Genomic DNA, 20,652 nt, shown 5'->3' on the forward strand with positions numbered 1-20,652 from the left:
TATTGATCTCAGCCTGAGATAGGGGGGATTAGTACAAGGCCACAAAACTGCAGTGCACCTGCATGTGTAGAACCTGCTATGTCGCACTCTTTAGGAACTTTACAGGGAACGAGGGAGGGGGAGGGAGTTTGTGTTGGTATTTGAAGCAGCTGTGAACTAAGTCAATGTGGAAGAATGCAAACTGAGCTTTACGAACTGTAATGATCACACATGTTAAATGCTAAGCTTCAATAAAGGTTTTTGAAATAAAAAAAATAAAAAAGTATGGCATTATGTCAAATTATCACGCATTTGCAGATAGCAGTACCCGAGTAGAAAAATATATCCCGTAGTATTCATGCTAGCTTATTAGATAATATGTGGTACCAACATATGAAGGAGATTGGTATACAGACTTTTAAGGAGTCGTGTTTTGTTTGTTCCTTGATTCCACACGCCACCGTCTCATATTGGTTACACTCATCCAAAGAGGCACCCTGGAATACTACCATATGTCTATTATACCTTTTCCTTTGCAGAATATGAGCATAGCTGCCACCCCTGCAGGTAAAACAGGGAAAATTCCTAGTAAACGCCATGCAATGATGAAAAAGAGTTAGTAGATATAATGAACATCCTAACAGACTGAAAAGAGCTATTAGTGAAGTTAGACTTAATGGCTAATACAGGGATTATGAGGTACAAGAGTGAAATGTGGAGAGTTAAAATATTGCAACAGGGATTATTAGGGGGTATCTCGACCTACAATTTTGTGTAAGAATTTCTCCAACACACCCGACCACACGACTGTCAAGAGAGGCCATATTTCTGAGTAAAAGGATCAGTATACATTCATGGTCATTGGCACCGATGCGCCACAGTTGGGTGTAGTGCCCTTTCTCTATGGAAGGGAAACCTTAGTGACAATAGCACATGACAGAAGTGCCAAGCAGTGTGGGATGAGAACATATATAGATTAACTTGGATAGAAACACCTACAACTCTTCAAGCAGATAGAAACCCCATTCTTTTCTCTTTATGTCTCAGGGGTAATGGAACGGTCCCAGTTGGAAAAAAACATCAATTACAATACCACAACCTTGAATCCGGACATGCAATGGGGCACCTCCAGCTTAACCGCATCGCTGCAGTGGCTTTTCCCGCTGTGTGCAGCATTTTTTAAAATACCGCGTTACATGACGAGCTCAGCTTGTCATCAGCATACGAGCGCCGTAGCTTATGACGAGCTGAGCTCGTCATCAGCAGCGAAGAGGTTAATGGACTACTACTGGAACAGCGGAGATTGTTGGAGTGTTCTCTGTTCTTTAGTCACCGTGCACACTCCATCTCTGGTGAGTGGACATCTTCCAGTTACATGACTATCCCATGAGCCATCCAACTACCTGGCAGCACCATCTTCGGAGGAAGAGAGCTGCAGAGTATTTTGGTGCTACAGCCTGGGAAGATGTCCCACAGGAGCACAGTCTGTGTAATGATGCACAGCTATTTTTCGGCAGCATCCTTCCGTTCATTCAAGCAAAAGCGACTACACGTTGGCTGCCAATTACCCTCTGGGAACTAATGAAGGTCATAAATGCCACTGAGGATGGTTTCAATGCAATCGTGAGCTATGAGAATAATGCTTATGCAGCCTAGATATGTGTTGGACTTAATGACAGCCATGGAGGGGGGAGTATGCGCCAAGATTCAAACTGCCTGTTGTACGTACATTCCAGCAAATGACGCAGATAATGGAACATTATCAGAGGCCATACAAACTCTGCATACCTTGCAAAAGAAGATGGCGGACGAGGGTGAAGCCCCCGACGCATGGTTCTCAGGGTGGTTTAGTTAGATACCATCCTGGATGTCAGGACTATTTAAGACCTTGCTGCCTATCTTTGTAGTAGTGCTCTTTATGTTTTGTGTCTTCCAGTTAGTGATAGGATGCTGCAAAAGGGTTAGTCAGAGGTTGGGTGGTATGTTCACCACTAGATTGGTCAATAAAATGCTGGACATTGAGGAGAGCATATATACACATTAATGACTCTAAGCAAAAGGGAAGGTGTGAAAATAGTTGACACATCAACTAAAGGAGGGAATGCTATAGTGAATGGAGAAACTGGAGAAAGCCCACCTAGGGTAATGCAAGCATCAGCAGAAAGACGTGTAGAAATGTACGTGGTAAAAGAAAAACACAGGCCAAAGCTATTTAAAATAGCAGAATGGAGAGCAAGCCCAGGAGGAAAGCAGATACTAGGTTCAGTAGAATATAGAAATATAATTAGTAAACACTGCACAAACGGAAAGTCACAGCCTGCACCGCAGACATGCATTGCGAGGACACGCCTCTGAGAAATATGTAGGTAAAGTAGACACAAAAGGAAATAGTTAAGTAGGGGGTTAGGCATTACAGAACAGTAGATGCGAATCGAGGAAAGGCGTTGCTAGGCTTCAAAACACGAGAGAGTCAAGGACAACCGGTAGTGCAGTGAGTTTGAAAATATATCAGTAACACATGCACTTGAGTCGCATTCCATAAACGTGTGGTTAGATGTTTTTGTAGAAACTATTGCTTTTGCTGAAATATAAGAGATAACGATGTGCTTGAGGAAGGGCTTGATTTGATATGCGAATTAAATTTATTTTGGGGTTTTACATTATATAAAAAATAGTTTGTTATGTTGTAAGTTGAGTTCAGTTTCCAGTTCCATGGAGCTGACTGACCTCCTGCTCATGTTTGATAAACTCAATACTATATTGTCAACAGAAGTCGTGTTGATTCTTTCTTTCTCCGGCAACAGTCTCAGGGGCACAAAAGACGTCCTGCAAATCTGCTGATGCTGCTAGACTCTGCCTTCTGTGAGTCTTGCCCTTGTCTGTGGTGCCCTCCCATGTTCTGGGCCTCAGAAGTGGGTTCTTGCACCATCTCCAAGATTGAAGTTGACATAGCGTTGACTTTTCGCCAATCGGAACCTACGCATCTCCTTCAATGCCTAAGCAGTGGCCACTTGACAATAGCGATTCTACAGCCGGCACAGCTTGACATCAACACAGCGCCTGCATCGCCAAGAGGTTCGTCACCAAAGCTTCCATCGACGGCGTGGATTAGTGCTGAAGCTCACTTCTATCAACGAATCAACCTTGCGCCTCCTCGCCTCGAATTCTCAACATCAACAATTTGCTCCATCCAAGGTAATTTGTTAGCGGGACCTGTCTGAGTCCTGTAGCAGGCCTGCCCTAGGGCAACCTCAAGTAACCTTTTAGCGCTATTGACTTTTAAGCACTGTTTTTGCATTTAATCTTTAGAAATTCATATCTTGAATTCTACTAATTGGATTTTTGTTGTTTTAGTCTTATTTTGCTCAGATAAACATTATCTATTTTTCTACACCTGTAAGGAGTCTTTTTGTGGTGTATTCATTGTATTGCTGTGTGTGTGTTGCACAAATACTTTACACATTGCCTCTTTAGATATAAGCCTGACTGCTCTGTGCCAAGCTTCCAGAGGATGAGTACAGGTTATCTTTTAGTGTGTATCTAGCTTACCCAGACTAGAGTGGGTGTTTCTCCCTGGCCTGGGTGTATACCACAGCCAACCAGGTATACCATTTGTAACAATGTAATACAAATACAACCAAATACAATAGGACTTCAAAATGAAACATATCAAACCTCTGCCTGTCTATCAGGGTAAGGAACAGAATATCAAACTCACAACGGAAAGGCCATAGCACCATAGTGCTTCCAGTCACACCACTGTAGACTTTCACCCAGCCTTGACCTATCCGTACAGTCAGCGTGACTATCCTTATACACAAGTGTTTCGTAGGACTTAAACCTATAACCTGGTGTGATGCAAAGGCACCTTTATTTAGCAGACAACCTTATAAGGTTATATAAAAATCCTAGATTTCAATAAATCTGTAACCTTTACATAAATCCAAAAACCTTTGCACATAACAATAGCTTTTCATCAAAACCACAATTTAAATAATGTTAGCAATTTGCGCAACACCTTACAATGCAATGCAGTTTTTGATGCATGCGCAAAACAAAACACCATTAACATAACACATCCTGGGGTGGGTGAAAAACAAATAATTTCACTCCAAAACAACTTCTAAAAACGTTAACATTACAATTAGACCAATTATACTTAATGTTAATTTTATTGATGGTCTTAGTAACACCATTGAGCTAACACACTGAGCAGCAAGCACAAAACAAATGGTCTCTCTCCACATCACAATATGCAATATGCAAGACAACACATTGCGAATAAGGCAATTCATCACTCAATGCTCTACTAATATTCACTAATATTCACATAACTCAACTCCTGACAACACCATCAGATATACCAGCATTAAATCAAGCGATTCCATTCTGACAATTTTTGGGGTCAAATATTTTTACTAATTTAAGTAAGTTAATTAATTATGCAAATGATGCTAATTAACTGCTGCCATTGTTAGCTTTGTTTTCCACCAAAATCCTGTCACTACTTTTAACTAATAAATTAATAGGGTTAAGGAGCAGGATCAGGTCCATATGAGTCTCAATAACAGCCATGTGCCATTAAAGAAAATCTTCACCGGACAAAATTCAAAGTTAAAACCATAATGGCTTATTCAAATTTAAGAGTCATTACAAAAGGCAAAATGAGCCAAATTACAAAAGGCAAATTCAAACCTTCACCAATAATACATCAAATAATGCCAATTGCAAGAGAAATGACCATAAGGGGCTGACCTCCAAAGCAAGTAGTACCCAGAACTAAAATCTAATTTAGCAAGAGGATAACAGGGCTGTACCAATTAAGTAACTTGCACACAGACCAGCAGCAAATGAACAAAATGTGATACCTCAAAAAAGAAACATTTAAGAATACCTGCCTCCATGCATAATTATAAAAAGACATACATATGGAATGAAGGAAATAGTATGCCATTTGTGCATCAATTAAAACAGTAGACGGTACAAAGAGTAGACCCAGGAAAAGTGACTTTAATTTGATGCACACACAGAAACATTCTGCACATGGCTTCCTTCTCATGGAACACACATTAAATAATGTCAGCACGACAAATAAACGCTACCATTAAATTAATTATATTTTGGTTACTTTCTGAAAGGTAAAAAAACACTCAAGAAACGTTCACGTTGGAAACTCGTCCATGTAAAACGAATGTCAATGCAGGCTGCCCAAGCCTAGTTCTGCCAACTGAAACCTGCTTATCCCAACAAGCATATTTAAATCAAATATTATTTTCTATTAATTAAAAATGTGCTCACATATATTTTCATTTGTAGACAGGATGAGCAACATAAACCCAAGTAGGTGATTGAAATAATGAACAAGGATGCTGGTATTTGAGGAGTCTGCAGCAAAAATAAAGAAGACCTATAAATATGCTAGTACTACAAAGCAAACGTTTTCGGATGGGTTTCAATGTTTATGACTATTAGCACACTACAATTCTGCCCGCGTCAAATCAAGAGCATCCATTTTGTGAAAATATGCCAGCTGCAGCCTAATATCGAATTTGTTGAAAAATAAATATGGCTAAACACCAATCATATGAGAATGAGAAAAAACAAATATGGACATAGGCGGAATGAGATGTCCATAAAATAAATACCATAAAACCAAGACCCATAATACGATCATATATAATTTCCTATGCTCTAATGTATTAAATAACCCAGTATTAATAAACAAGATATACAACAATCTAATATGGTTGCATATAATCAAATGTTAATTACCCCTGATCTTATTTTCTTTTTTAAGGAAGAAATAATGTTACTTTTAAAATGTAGTAAGAAAATGTTTTAAAAAGGCAAGTGGGTTGAAGGAGGGCAAACCTATGCAACTTCAACCCTATTTCCACCCAAAACCAGAGGGTTTGCTGAAAAGGTCTGAGATCTTTAAAGTGATGCTGAGGGCCCTGGATGAACTAGTAAAGACACTGAGGCACCCAGGTCTTTAAATGGGATGAGAAAACTGGGGGGTCTCTCAAAGGAGCATGGCCGATGTAATTAAGGGTGTGGCTTAGGAACACATACGCTAAAAATCTGTGCTGTGCTGTGGTATTTTGCTGCTCCTGTCATTGCATCCAGATATAGAATACAACAAGTAACATCACACTTACAAGAAGCCAGGACTATTGGCTTTGTCAATGGTTGTTGGTTGCATAAAATAAATAAGCAACAACTATGGCTTTGTTGTATATATGATTGAAAATGCTTCAGTTCTGAAATGATGAGACTGTGAAAGAACTATAACGAGTCTCTTTGCAATTACATCAAGGGCAGCGAAGGGTGGTACTGTTGCAGAGTTAAGAGGTTTTTTTTCAACCTGAGGGTGAGGACAAAAATGGAGAGCCCGAATGGGACCCGTCCTCAGCACCTACTTTTTAGATCTCGCCTAGCGTTGCAGCGCACATGCGCTGCTCACTTTGCGAGGTATGCAGTATACACTATAGCGTGGAAGCTTCCTGGAAGCTCCGCCCACATTTTTGATTGGCTTACATCCTAAATGCTGCATTCTGATTCGTTTTCAGCTTGTTAGTCCCTCCTCCTGACGGCCATGTTATCATTTGTATACTTCCATGGCTATCAGCCCCTTTACTTTAAAAACTATTTTGTTCCCGTGGCTCACCCCCTCCCCTTTCGCAGTCTGTGACTTCTCGGGCCACCACCACCACCCCACCCCGCACTCCTGTTTCTGCCTTTTTGCCTCCCGCACTCCCGTTTCAAATGCAACAGAACTCGCGTAAATGCAAGTTCTATTGCATTGCACATGCTTGTTTTTAAAGTAGTGTGCATTAACATGCGCGCAATGCCTTACATCGTACGCATGCGCCAAAAGTCATGCACGAGGAAAAACAGGAAGTGATGTGGATAGGAGGGTGTTTGGTTTCCAACCCTCGCACACACCACTTGCGGCACACTGTTGTTTAATTTATATTAGGCTGGTCTCCCTGTGCCGTGTTTGCCCAACCCCAGCTTCCCTCCGAGATTGCTGCTTTTTATTTCTCCCCATCCGCAGGTCGCAGTGGGGTTCCCAAAGCAGGAGATGAGTAAAGCAGTGGTGGTATACTGAGCAAACTCAGCAAAACTATATGGATTGATGTTTGGTAACTCCAGGGAGGACTACACAAAAGTAAAGTACATTTGCGCTATGCGAAAATTTCATTTTTATGCTGTAGGCAAACAGCAGCTTCATAATACTTTATTGCTGTCTGCAGTTGCTGTGTTTCTGCTTCCTCTCGTGAAAGCTCCTGGGAATAAAGATTCATCAAACCATCTTATCCCATCAGGTGGGTCGCGCACAGCCAGATGGGGCAAAATAGCCTCAGTTGGTCTTGCTGATTTGCTACCATATTTTAATGTATTCTGAGATATGACCACAACCTCAGCTGAGCCAGGCTAATTGCAGCCATTTATAAATAGTTTTTTTAGTCATCACACTGTCCTAAATAAAAATATATTTTTTTCACAGCTGTCCTCTGTTATTGTTAATTTCGTTCCACCTTTTAGTTTGAGTGGGGAGATGTGTCAAATCAGGTATTCAAAAGTGCCACCGTCTTTTCACTAATATATCAAAGTAGTTCAAATTAAGTGTTCGAAACACAGACGACGGCGCATTTGGTTGTTTGGAAAACTGGTAGCAGTCTCTGGTGTTTTGGGGGTTTTTTATTTGCTATTTTGATCAGTGTTTATTTGAGCCACGTCAAAAGTAAACAGTTTCTTGACACAACGCCTGCCTGCTACTGCGTGCCGTCAGTCAGGACTGTCTGTGCGCACTGCAGCCAACTTTGTAAGTGTTCTAATGAGATTTGCCCATCTCTGCAACAGGGAAACAGCCAGGGAGGGAGAAATTGTTTGGCACGAAGTGACCGATCTAAGCACCACTGCCAACCAGTAGGAGAGGTGGAAGAAATAAAGTTGGTAATTCTAAACAGAAGGGAAGAAAGTGGTATGATATTGCACATTATGTAGATTTGCATTTCGTTGTATTGCCCTAGTGTGTCCTTGTCAGATGCGGGTGAATTCAAACCTTGATCTCAATCATTCAATTACACACCCGATTCTTCTTTCTGATTGGTTGAGTGGAATCTGTTGTGATTAATATGTTGATGTTGTGTTTAAGTTTTGTCGTCAGATTGTTGCAATGTTGATTGTTGTTCGGTGTGTGTAGCCGTAGATTTACCAATGCGAGTAAATGTCTTTTACAGCATTGGCATGAGCTAGAGAGCCATGGCAAAAACATGAATACCCAATTAGAAATCTTCTTTTTGTCTGGGGACAGAACTTTTTCAATTGTAGCATCAAAGGCATAGAATTCTCTGCAATGTTTGCTTTCTGCTCTGCTTCTAGTATACTCTTGTTAAAACAAGGTCTGGCGCGACCTCTGACCATGCTCACAGGCAGGTTGCTCCTCGTGCTGCTGAAGACTCTGCCTGCATTGTTTTTGCCTAATCTTGTATTTTACCCCTGTGCCTAACTTGCTTTCTTGCCCAGACTTGTTTCTATTCCCCTGTGCCTGTACCTGCTTTCTTGCCCAGACTTGTTTTTATTCCCTTGTGCCTGTACTTGCTTTCTTGTCCAGACTTGTTTTTATTCCCCTGTGCCTGTACTTATTTTCTTGCCCAGAATTGTTTTTATTCCCCTGTGCCTAACTTGCTTTCTTGCCCAGACTTGTTTTTATTCCTGTGCCTGTACTTGCTTTCTTGCCCAGACTTGTTTTTATTCCTCTGTGCCTGTACGTGTTTTCTTGCCTAAACTTTTTTTTCCTTCCTATGCCCAGTTCTCCCGCGGCCCCCGCCCGTGTTTCTTGCCGCTGCGTCCCTGCCCCTCTACATTTGCTGCCCGCTCCCTCCTTGCAGCTGCTACTCCCTCCCACATCCCCTCATATGGAGGCAGCGCAGCGGCCGCGTCGCTGGTGCGCCAAAGGAGTGCCTAAAGCTAGCCCATCTGCGCCTGTCCGCGCCTGGACTGCGCCCATCACCAGGACCCCTGGACCCTGCGAATGCCACACCACCCAACATCGCTACGATGCCAGAACCCTCCACGCACTCAACACCGGACGATCACACACCTGCTTCCTGGCCGCCCCGAAGCGCATCCAAGGAGCTTTCACCTGCCAGAACTGCAGCTTCACAAGCATCCGCCCCACCATACTGCCGACCAGGAAAGAACCTAACCACCTCAGATGCATCCTTCTCAACACCTGCTCCGTCAGCAAACACGCCGTTGAACTCTGGGACCTACTCGACTCAACCTCCCCAGACGTTGCCTTCCTGACGGAGACCTGGCTAAACCCCGCCTTGGCACCCGACATAGCCATAGCCGTCCCGGAAGGCTACAAGATCACCAGCAGAGACCGCACCAATGGAGCCGGAGGAGGAATCGCCATTGTCCACAGGAACTCTCTCAGAGGCTCGATCAACACCGACGACACCCTCAGCACCGCCGAACACCTGCACTTCCAGATCCTCACCAACCCCAACACCACCCTCAGAGGAACCCTCATCTACAGACCCCCCGGACCCTGACCACAGTTCAGCGACTCCATCGCCGACTTCGTCAGCACACACGCCCTCGCCTCCATGGACTACATCCTCCTCGGGGACCTGAACTTCCACCTCGAGAACAACAACAACACCAACTCCACCACCCTGATCGACAACCTAGCCAACCTCGGACTCCGACAACTCATCACAACAACCACCCACTCCGCCGATCACACGCTTGACCCCATCTTCTCCGCAAGCCCCCACGTCTCCTTCAACCACACCACCGAACTCCACTGGACAGACCATCGCTGCATCCACTTCACCTTCAAGAAACCCACCACGGACCACCACACCCAACAGATGCCTTGCCGCTGCTGGAGCAAAGTCACCGAAGAGCAGCTAACCACCACCCTCGCCCAGAGCTCACCCGCCGACCCCACCAACCCCGACACCACCGCAACCTCAGACAGTGGATCAACGACTGCGTCAACACCCTCGCCCGATCAAGAAACCCTCCAACAGTCACACCAACAAGAAAGCCAGCTGGTTCCCTGAAGACCTCCGGGCCTCCAAGCAAACTTGGCGAAAGCTGGAGAAGATCTGGCTCCGTGAACGAACACCGGACAGCCACGCAGCCCACAAGAAGGCCACCCGCAGGCACCATCACCTCATCATATGCGCCAAAAGGGCCTCCTTCAAAGACCGCCTAGAAAACAACGCACACAACAGCAAAGAGCTCTTCAACACCATGAAGTCAAGTCAAGTCAAGTCAAGTCAAAGAATTTATATAGCGCGCTACATACCCAGAGGGTCTCAAGGCGCTTGAGGAGGGGTGGGGGATTACTTGTCAAATATCCACGTTTTAAGTTGCTTTCTGAATGCTAGGTGGGTCTGGGTAAGGCGAAGGTGAGTGGGAAGTGAATTCCAGGTTTTAGCTGCCAGGTAGGAGAAGGATCTACCTCCCATGGTGGTTTTGTTGATGCGGGGTACAGTGGCAAGGGCCTGGTTGGCTGATCGTAGCTGGCGGGAGGGGGTGTAGAAGGACAGTCGTGTGTTGAGGCATTCTGGTCCGATTTCGTAGAGTGCTTTGTGTGCGTGGGTTAGGAGCCGGAAAGTGATCCTCTTATTGACGGGAAGCCAGTGAAGGTTTTTCAGGTGATCAGAGATATGTTCTTTACGCGGGATGTCTAATATGAGCCTGGCTGAGGCGTTTTGGATTCGTTGGAGTTTTTTCTGGAGTTTAGCTGTAGTACCGGCGTAGAGGGTGTTTCCATAGTCCAGTCGGCTCGTGACCAGAGCGTGGGTGACCGTTTTCCTAGTTTCGGTGGGGATCCAACGAAATGTTTTTTTGAGCATGCGAAGAATGTTGAAGCAAGATGAAGAGACGGCGTTGACTTGTCTGTTCATCGAAAGTGAGGAATCCAGGATGACGCCCAGGTTCCGTGCGTGGTCTGTCGGGATGGGTGCTTTTCCAAGGGCTTGTGGCCACCAAGAGTCGTCCCATGCAGAGGGGGAGGTACCTAAGATAAGGACTTCTGTTTTATCTGAGTTCAGTTTTAGACGGCTGTGTTTCATCCATTCGGCTACTTCTTTCATTCCTTCATGCAGGTTGGTTTTGGCGGTGTTCGGGTCTTTGGTGAGTGAGAGGATCAGTTGAGTGTCATCAGCGTAGGAGATGATGTTGAGGTTGTGTTGGCGTGCGATGGTCGCGAGGGGGCTCATGTATACGTTGAAGAGGGTGGGGCTGAGTGAGGATCCTTGTGGTACGCCGCAGATGACTTCAGTGGCCTCTGACTTGAATGGTGGAAGGCGGACTCTCAGAGTTCTTCCGGTGATGAACGAGGTGATCCATTCCAGTGCTTTTCCTTGGATTCCGATGTTTCTGAGGCGTTGTAGAAGGGTGCTATGGCAGACTGTGTCGAAGGCTGCGGAGAGGTCGAGGAGGATGAGGGCGACTGTGTCTCCATTGTCCAGTAGAGTTCGAATGTCGTCTGTTTCTGCGATGGGGGCGGTCTCAGTGCTGTGTTTTGCTCGGAAGCCGGACTGTGAGGAGTCGAGGGATTTGTTGGCTTCGAGGAAGGCGGCGAGCTGGTTGTTGACTGCTTTCTCGATGACTTTGGCCGGGAATGGAAGGAGCGAGATGGGGCGGTAGTTTTTGAGTTCGGTGGGGTCCGCTGTGGGTTTTTTCAGAAGGGCGCTAAGTTCTGCGTGTTTCCAGCTTTCCGGGAAGGTGGCGGATTTGAAGGAGCAGTTGATGACGTCTCGGAGGTGCGGTGCTATGATGGAGTCTGCTTTGTTGAAGATGTGGTGAGGACAAGGGTCTGTGGGGGATCCTGAGTGGATGGAGTTCATCAGGCGGATGGTGTCCTCAGTGGAGATAGGGTTCCAGTCATTAAGGGTGTTCGAGGGGGGTGCAGGTCCGGTAGATGGTTGGGAGGGTTGGTCTCCGGGTTGGTTGTCGAAGCTGTTGTGGATGTCTGCAATTTTGTTGTGGAAGAATGAGGCTAGTGAGTCGCAGAGTGCTTGAGAGGGGGTGATGTCGTTAGAGTTGGCCGAGGGATTGGTAAATTCCTTGACGATGTTGAAAAGTTCCTTGCTGTTGTGGGCGTTGTTATCTAGTCGTTCCTTGAAGGCGGTTTTCTTGGCCTTTCGGATCAGTTGGTGGTGTATGCGGGTGGCATTTTTGAAGGCGTCCTTGGTGCTGGTGGTTGGGTCTTTTTTCCAGGCCTTCTCAAGGGAGCGGCAGAGTTTCTTGGATTTCTTAAGATCATCGTTGAACCATGAGGCCTTCTTGCTGCCAAGTTTGCTTTGTCGCTTTTTCAGTGGTGCTAGGATGTCGGCGCTGTTGGATAGCCAAAGGGAGAGGTTGGAGGCGGCTTGGTCGGGGTTTGAGGAGTGGGCTGGGGGGTTTAGAAGAAGCGATGAGGAGATCTGGTCGATGGTGATTTTGTTCCAGTTTCTTTGCAGAGTTGGTTGGGGGTGGTTGTTGGGTTTGGGTTTGTTGTAGGTAAAGTGAACGCAGCTGTGGTCAGTCCAGAGGAGAGCCGTAGTGTGGCTGAAGGAGACATGATTGCTGGAGGTGAAGATAGGGTCGAGAGTGTGACCTGCGATGTGGGTGGGGGAAGTGACCAGTTGTCTAAGTCCGAGGCTGGCGAGGTTGTCCAGAAGGGTGGTGGAGTTGCGGTCGTTGTTCTTTTCAAGGTGAAAGTTGAGGTCTCCCAGGAGGATGTAATCTTTGGAGGGGAGTGCGTGTGGAGTGATGAAGTCCGTGATGTCCTCACTAAATTGTGCGCGGGGTCCTGGTGGTCTGTAAAGGAGGGTGCCTCTGAGTGTGGTCTTGGGGTCGATGTGGATCTGGAAGTGAAGGTGTTCAGAGTTGGCGAGATTGATGTCAGAGCTGGTTGAGATGTGGATAGATTTCTTGTGGACGATAGCGATTCCTCCTCCTGTGTGGCCGGTACGGTCTTTGCGTATGATCTTATAATCTTCTGGGATGGCAATGGTGATGTCAGGGGCGGAGGAGGCGTTCATCCATGTTTCTGTGAGGAAGGCGACGTCCGGAGAGATGGTGTCTAGTAGATTCCATAGGTCAATGGCGTGCCTGTGGACCGATCGGGTGTTGAGCAAGATGCATTGTAGGTGTTTGGGGTTGGGAATCTGAGGTGTGATCGTAGCGGGGTTGTTGACGGTGCCGATGAATTTGCAGGAGTAGCATGAGAAAGGTCCATGGGTTTGTCCAGGAGCGGCTTGGACGCAGTTGGGGGAGCGGCCGGGGTTAAGGGCTAGGAGGCTGGTGGCATCGTATGTAATGCGGGATGGGTGGGCAGTGCGGGGGCCAGGGGGTCTGGCGCTGGGCGCGGTCCAGGCGCGGACGGGCGTAGACGGGCTTACCTTTGGCGCACCTTCGGCGCGACTGGGGCGCGATCGCTGCGCGTGAACGCTGCACGCGGGAACAACTGTCATATATGGATAGTGTAGGGGGAGGGGCGAGGGCGGCTCAGCTGGGAGGCGGGGAGGGCTACGGAGGAGGACAACAACAACAAAATGGAGGCGGAGGGGTCAGAACGGCAAGAGAGCTTGGGGGAAAACGCAAAATCAGCAACAAAGTCACGCTGGCAATTTAAAAATGCAAATAAGCAAAGCGGCAGTCAAAGCACACAGCAGGCAATATATATTAATCAGATTCCGGTACAATGCGCTCCAACTTAAGATCCAACACCAACGACGTCCCACCCTCGCAAGACCTGTGCGACTCGCTGGCCACCTTCTTCCACCGTAAGATTGCAAACATCCACGACAGATTCAAGCCACAACCGCCCGACAACCACTGAGACCTCCGCCCCCACAACCAACATCCGCACAAATCGCCTGCTCTCCTGGACCAACATCAACGACGACGACACCATCAAGATCATGAACACCATCCACTCCGGATCTTCGACAGACCCATACCCACAACACATCTTCAACAAAGCCAGCACATAAATCGCACCCAATCTCCGGAAAGTCATCAGCACCTCCTTCGAGACAGCAACCTTCCTGGAGAGCTGCAAGCACGCCGAGATCAACGCCTTACTCAAGAAACCCAAGACGGACTCCTAGGACCTCAATAACTTCCGGCCCATCTCCCCGCTCCCATTCCCGGCAAAGGTCATCGAGAAGACCGTCAACGAACAACTGACCCACTACCTCGAGGAGAACAACATCCTGGACCCTTCCCAGTCAGGGTTCCGCAGCAACCACAGCACTGAGACTGCCCTCATCACCGCCACCGATCACATCAAGTCCCTGCTGGACAACGGAGAAACCGCGGCCCTCAACCTCCTGGACCTGTCAGCCGCCTTCGACACAGCCTGCCACCACACACTACGAAAATGCCTCCACAATGCCGGGATCCGAGAGAAGGCCCTGGACTGGGCCACCTCCTTCCTCTCCGGCAGAACACAGAGTGTCCGCCTTCCTCCTTTCCGCTCTAAAGCCACAGAGATCATCTGCATCGTACCCCGGGGCTCATCCCACAGCCCAACTCTGTTTAACAGCTACATGGCACTGCTCGCCGACGTCGCCCGCCGGCACGACCTCCACATCATCTCCTCCGCCGATGACACCCAGCTGATCCTCTCCCTCACCAAGTTCCTCATCCTCGGATCCACCCCTTCGGCCTAGGATGATTCCCCGTGGCCGACTGCCCTGGGAACCTCTCCAACACCCACCGACCACGCAGGCAACCTAAGGGTCATCCTCGACTCCACCCTCTCCATGACTAAACAAGTCAAAGCTGTCTCCTCCTCCTGTTCCAACACCCTCCGCATGCTGCACAGGATCTACAAGTGGATCCCCACTGAAACGAGAAGAACGGTTACAATGCCCGCGTCAGCAGCAGGTTGGACTACTAAATGCCCTTTACGCAGGAGCCTCGGACAAACTCCTAAAAAGGCTCGAAAACATCCAGAATGCCTCTGCACGCCTAATCCTCGACATCCCTCGCCGCAGCCACATCACACCCCACCTGAGAAACCTGCACTGGCTCCCGGTCAACAAGAGGATAAACTTCAAGCTCCTCACCCACGAACACAAGGCACTCCACAACACAGGACCAACGTACCTCAACAGACGACTCAGCTTCTACACCCCCACCCGCCAGCTCCGCTCCACCGACCTCGCCCTCGCCACAGTCCACCGCTTCAGAAGAGCAACCTCCGGCGGCAGATCATTCTCCCACCTCGCCGCCAAGACCTGGAACACCCTCCCTATCTACCTACGGCAGACCCAAGACCTGCTGACCTTCAGAAAACTCCTCAAGAACTGGATTTTCGAGCAGTAGCAGCATTATCCAGCCCAGCGCTTTGAGACCCTCACGGGTGAGTAGTGCGCTTTACGAATGAAATGATTGATTGAAACTTATATAAAGAGCTTTAAGTGAGATGAAGAAACTGGGGGAGGTCTCTCAAAGGGGCGTGGCCAATCTCAAAGTCAAAGTCAAAAAGCTTTATTTCGATAAAAGTGATTATCATAAAAGCAGCTCAGTATATAAAAAGTTGCAGATAAAAACAACAGCAATAAATTAAAAAGATTTTGTGTCTGTGTACACAACATTTAGAAAAGACATTAATTTCAGTGAAAATGCTTGTACAATTTTAAACTGGCCAATTAATTGATTGAATTTTTACAGATCAAGCAAGTATGGCAGTATGTTCAATTAAGGAATTTTTCTAAAAGTAGAATTAAACAGATTGTTTTAGCTTTTTGGCTCGAATAGCCCAAGCCCAAGATAGGAATTTGGCTAGGGCACAAGCATAGGGTACGCTACTGTCCGAAATAAGTATCCTGATTGCCTCGTCATGACTCCTAGTCCCCAGCCGACGGCATAGGTTTTTGAGCCAGACCCTCCTTGGAGTTGCGTAGTCGCCGCACACGAACATAAAATGTGCCAGTGTTTCCGGTTTAGAAAGACATGCTGGGCATAGCTCAGACATTTCCATACTGGATTTCCATCTTTTGGTAAAAGTGTTATGTGGGAGGGTTCCCACTCTAAACCTGAAGTACAAGGCCCTATCAAAGGGTTTTCCAATTGCATCCAGGTACAATTCCCGTCTAGGGCAGTCTTTAAACCTCAAAAAGTCCTCTGTAAGCCTGCCCAAAGAGGTACTAGAGTTTCTTTGTGAACTAATCCAGTCCCAGTAGAGCTTTTTGAGTGCTTGCTTTGGGGGTGAAGTTCTATTCAGCCATGATTCAAGTTGTCCCAACTTAGTTAATAAACTCTTCATGTCTTTTAGCCATTTGATTTTATGCCAGCTTGGCGATGACATAATTTCCTTAAGGCCTCTGGCATATCCGCTTAGTTCTTCCACCCGCCAGATGCGTGCCCATAGTAATAATGGGCGAAATTTTGCAATTTCGCCAATCTGGGTGCAGCCAAGGTCCATAAATAAAGGAAGTGTGGGTGTGCCTTGTGGGAGGGACATAATTGCTCTGCAGAATTTATTTTCAGATCTCTGCAGGGCATCAGTGGTCGAAGAGCCCCAAAGTTCGGCCCCGTAGAGGGCAGAGCTAACACCTTTAGCTGTGTAGATCTCAAGGACTGTGCCTATGGGCCTTGCTGTACTGGAACGTTGCTCTCTAAAAAGGGCACCTGTAATCCTTTTGTGGCTCAACAGCATTTTATCTAAGTGTGGCGTCCAGTCCATTTTGTCCGATAGGCGTATCCCAAGGTAGTCGAAGACCTTTACCCTTTCCAGGAGCTCAGCATTTAGGGTGGGAGAACGCACATGTTGCTTCGGTGGATTGAGGACAAGGTACTTTGTTTTGTTTGTGTTTATTACCAGGCCTCGTTTGGTACAAAAGGATTGGAAATTGTCCAAAAGTCTCTGGAGTCCCATTGGGGTTTTGGAGATTAAAAGCGTATCATCCGCGAAGAGGAGGGTCGGTATGCGTTCACCAGCCAGGGATGGCTCGTCAGAGGGATGTTTGAGAAGATGCTCAACCACCCCATTGATGTAAAGAGAGAAAAGGGTGGGAGCCAGAACACATCCCTGGCGGACTCCTCTCTCAACCGGAATACTACCCGTTTTCTCCCCTCCAGGGCCCCACCTGACTTGGGCAAAGCTGTCCTGATGCAATCTGACTAATAAGGACAGCAAATAATGGGGCAGCCCCATGTCAGCAAGTACTTTCCATAATGAGTCCCTAGGTACAAGGTCAAAGGCAGTCTTTAAGTCGATAAACCCGAGATAAAGACTGCCCTTGCCTATAACCACTACCTTCCAATATACCATCATGAGCCTGAATGCTTGCTCAATCGTTCCAGTACCCACTCTAAAGCCTGCCTGGAAGTCAGAAAGAATTTTGTTTTCTTCTACCCAATTTAGAATTCTGACTAACATGACTTTGCCGACAACTTTTTGGCTAATGTCTAACAAGCTGATCGGCCTGTAATTAGATGGGTCGTCCCTCGAACCTTTCTTTGAATAGGGACCACCTCGGCCCCTTTCCACGATGAGGGAATGGGGGCACCTTTACAAATGGCAACAAGGAGGGAATGGATCAATTTACCCCATTTAGCACTGTCGGATTTTAGCAGGTCTCCGGGGATCCCATCAGGGCCGGCCGCTTTTTGTGGAATGATAGTGCTTATTGCGTATTCCACTTCCTTTATCGTAAAATCAAGGTCAATGGGGCAAATTGCATAATTTGTGGTGGGCGAAGGTATAGCAAGCCCTCCCTCGTCCGAAACGTCATGACAGGTATACAGTTTGGAGAAGTGATCCACCCACGCCTGGCTTGGGATATTGCAGGTTAACAAATCACTGTCTGGTCTATTGCGTGCCCTTATAGTGTCCCAAAACCATTTTGAGTCTTTTTTCAAGCTGGCTTCTTTGAGGGTTGACCAGTAGGCGTCTTCCCACTCCCTTTTCGCTAACCGCAAAACTCTTTTGTGTTCCCTCCTAGCTATTTGTATTGATAGTTGGGACTTCCCTTTAACTGCCTCAATTAGGCGTGTCTTGGCTTTCCTGCACGATGCAGATTACCAGTCATGTCTACCTTTGGATTTGGTTGGAGGCATGGTTTTCCCTACAGTCCCTTTTACCCAAAAAAGGTCCCCTATTGTTTTTATGGCTACTTCATAGATAGTTGTTACCTTATCTGCTGCCATAAGTAGGTCTATTGAGCTGATTTCTTCTTGTGAGCCTTTAATCACCTCTTCAATAGTGGACAGTTTATTAACATTGGATGAGATTTTATTCCACTTAAGGCGTCTTCCACAAGAAGAGACAGTAATCTCCTGTGGACAGTTCGGTGATACTATCGGCGCTCCGGGGGACCAGGAATTCATTAGGGTTAGAGAAAGTGAATTATGGTCACTCTCTATGGTAGGGATAACAACCATATCGATGACCGAGCTCCAAAGCCCCCGGTCCAACAGAATATAGTCTATCCTTGTGGAGTGGCCAACTCTGTTGAACGTTGGGGCACCCATCTGATCAGAAGGTGTGCGGCCATTGGCTGCTCTTAATCCGAACTCTAAAGTAAGTGCATTAAGCTGTATTGCACTACGAGTCCAGCGCTTAATAGGAGCAATAGAGAGCATGGGAATACCCCACCTACTGTCCTCTTCTCCTAGATCAGGTATTCCTTCTAGGGGGAGTGGCTCATATGTGCAGTTAAAATCTCCTGCTATTATGATGTGACCAGGTTCGCTATGGTCCCCTAGTTGGGCCTCAAGCTCAGATATTGTTGGTGAGATACACCCATTTTTGGAGCCTCTAGCGTAGACATCGTAGAGATCTAGAGGTAGTCCCCCACGTTGGCCCGATAGAGAGATACCAAGGATATCTGGGTTACCTGTCTGCTTTATGGTTATTCGGCAGTTAAGCGAGATGCTTACCCAAATGATAAGCCCCCCTGATGGCCGCCCCTTCCCTATCTTAGATCTTACAGCTGGTGTAAAGAAGGTGACAAACCCAACACGATACAGTGGCTCGGTGCTCCAGGTCTCCTGGAATGCACAGATCTTGTGGTCATCAATCAGGACATTCCACTCCGGCAGGGCTAGTTTCCTAGAAATCCCCACAAGGTTCCAGCTAAGAATTTTTATCTCGCCATGTGTTGGATTGCCATCAAGGATGGTAGTAGTTTTGGGGTTAGGTGGATCTACACTGTCCCTAGTTGATACGTGGGAAAGTGGTATAGCAGGTGCCAATGTTGGAGATTCGGGACAGATAAGGAGAGAGATGGCTAGGGGAACATCCTCCATATCATTATTAGTAATAGTAAGGTTTGGATCTGGAGCTTCCATGAGTTTGAGTCAATCTACCTCATCTAGCACACAAAATCTATTGGGGTGAGCGAACTGTGAGTACAAGGGGTCGAAAGGAGGGGGCAAGTCTTGCCATGGCTGTTGCCACTGATGGTTAGCGGGTTGTGAGGGCTGAAGGGGTTGCTGCCACTGCTGAGTAGGCTGGTAAAGGGGTGGTAGGTGTTGGAAAGGTTGTTGCCACTGAAGACTGGTATGGTGTGGAAATAGAGATGGGAAATGTGGTGGTTGCTGCCAGTGTTTGGTAGTATGTTGCGGGGGATACGCAAACCCTCTGTTATTTGGGAAAGTGGGCCGATGAGAATTTAGTCTTGGCGGCATGGGAAGAAAGTAAGACAAAGGGAGTGGATTAATTTGGGTAGCAGGTCCACTGTTGGGTGTATTGCATATGTAACTTGCTGCCCCTATGTCCCTGAAGTTAACTGTAATTACATCACCTGCTATTGTTTTCTTATTCCTGCCCACCCAGTCCCCTCTGCGCACAGTGAGAATTTCACCACTCATATGGCTAGGTAAAGGTTTGTGTAACTGGAGCCACTGAGCACATTTATTTCTTAGCTCTACAAAAGTTTCTTTTACTCCCTCCTTCAGCGGTGGAACAGCTGTCAGCACAACCACGAAAGGAGAAACTTCCGGTGGCAGGCTGATTGTCTTAAAACGTGCCTGTTTTGTCTTGGAACCTTCGGGCTTGTTTGTGGAGAGAGGAGCTGTTGGGTTGGTGGACTTCCCATTTAGATCTTTTGCTTGTGAGATGGTAGTTTTATTCCCACCAGCAGATGATTGCAATGCCGGAGTAGGATCCACCACCTTCGGGGTAGATAAGGGTGAGGGTTGAGCAAAGTTGTTCCCTGTTTGGGACAGGTGTAGTGTGGCCGAATCCTTGGTAGCTAATAGTATTTTGGCCTTGTTGGATGTGTCTTTAGGGAGCTTGGCGCAAGGTGTAGACTTGGGAAGTGTTTCTTTAATCCCTTGCGGCTGGGTAGCCCCAGACCCACTCATCTTATTAGGCCATTTCGAGTTCATTAGTGACGTAAGTCTGTCAAGTTTGGAAATTAAGGGCTTGATTTGCGCTGCTATTGTGGCCTCAAGGTCCAGTTTGAGATCTATTACCATATTTTCAACCCAGCAGGGTATGCCTGATGCAGAATGCGGGGTAGGCGATATCAGGTTGTGGTTCCTGGCTTTAGCTTTGGGTTTTTCCTTAGGCTTGGTCTTGGGCGCAACCTTTGTAGGAATAGTGACCCTTCCCCCTGAGTCGATAGATACAGGAGCTGTTCCTTTATCAAGTTGCCCCTCTGCACTCAGTTCTGTCTTGTCAGATGACTGGCAGGC

General features: G+C 47.0%; 1 pseudogene; it reads left to right on the forward strand.

Annotated features, from left to right (window-relative positions):
- The first annotated feature begins 1,365 nt into the window (after positions 1-1,365).
- Positions 1,366-2,334, forward strand: LOC147722307 (uncharacterized; annotated as a pseudogene).
- Positions 2,335-20,652: the final 18,318 nt, after the last annotated feature.

This window comes from Lissotriton vulgaris, chromosome 4_1, assembly GCF_964263255.1.
Source record: "Lissotriton vulgaris chromosome 4_1, aLisVul1.2, whole genome shotgun sequence".
Lineage (NCBI taxonomy): Eukaryota > Metazoa > Chordata > Amphibia > Caudata > Salamandridae > Lissotriton > Lissotriton vulgaris.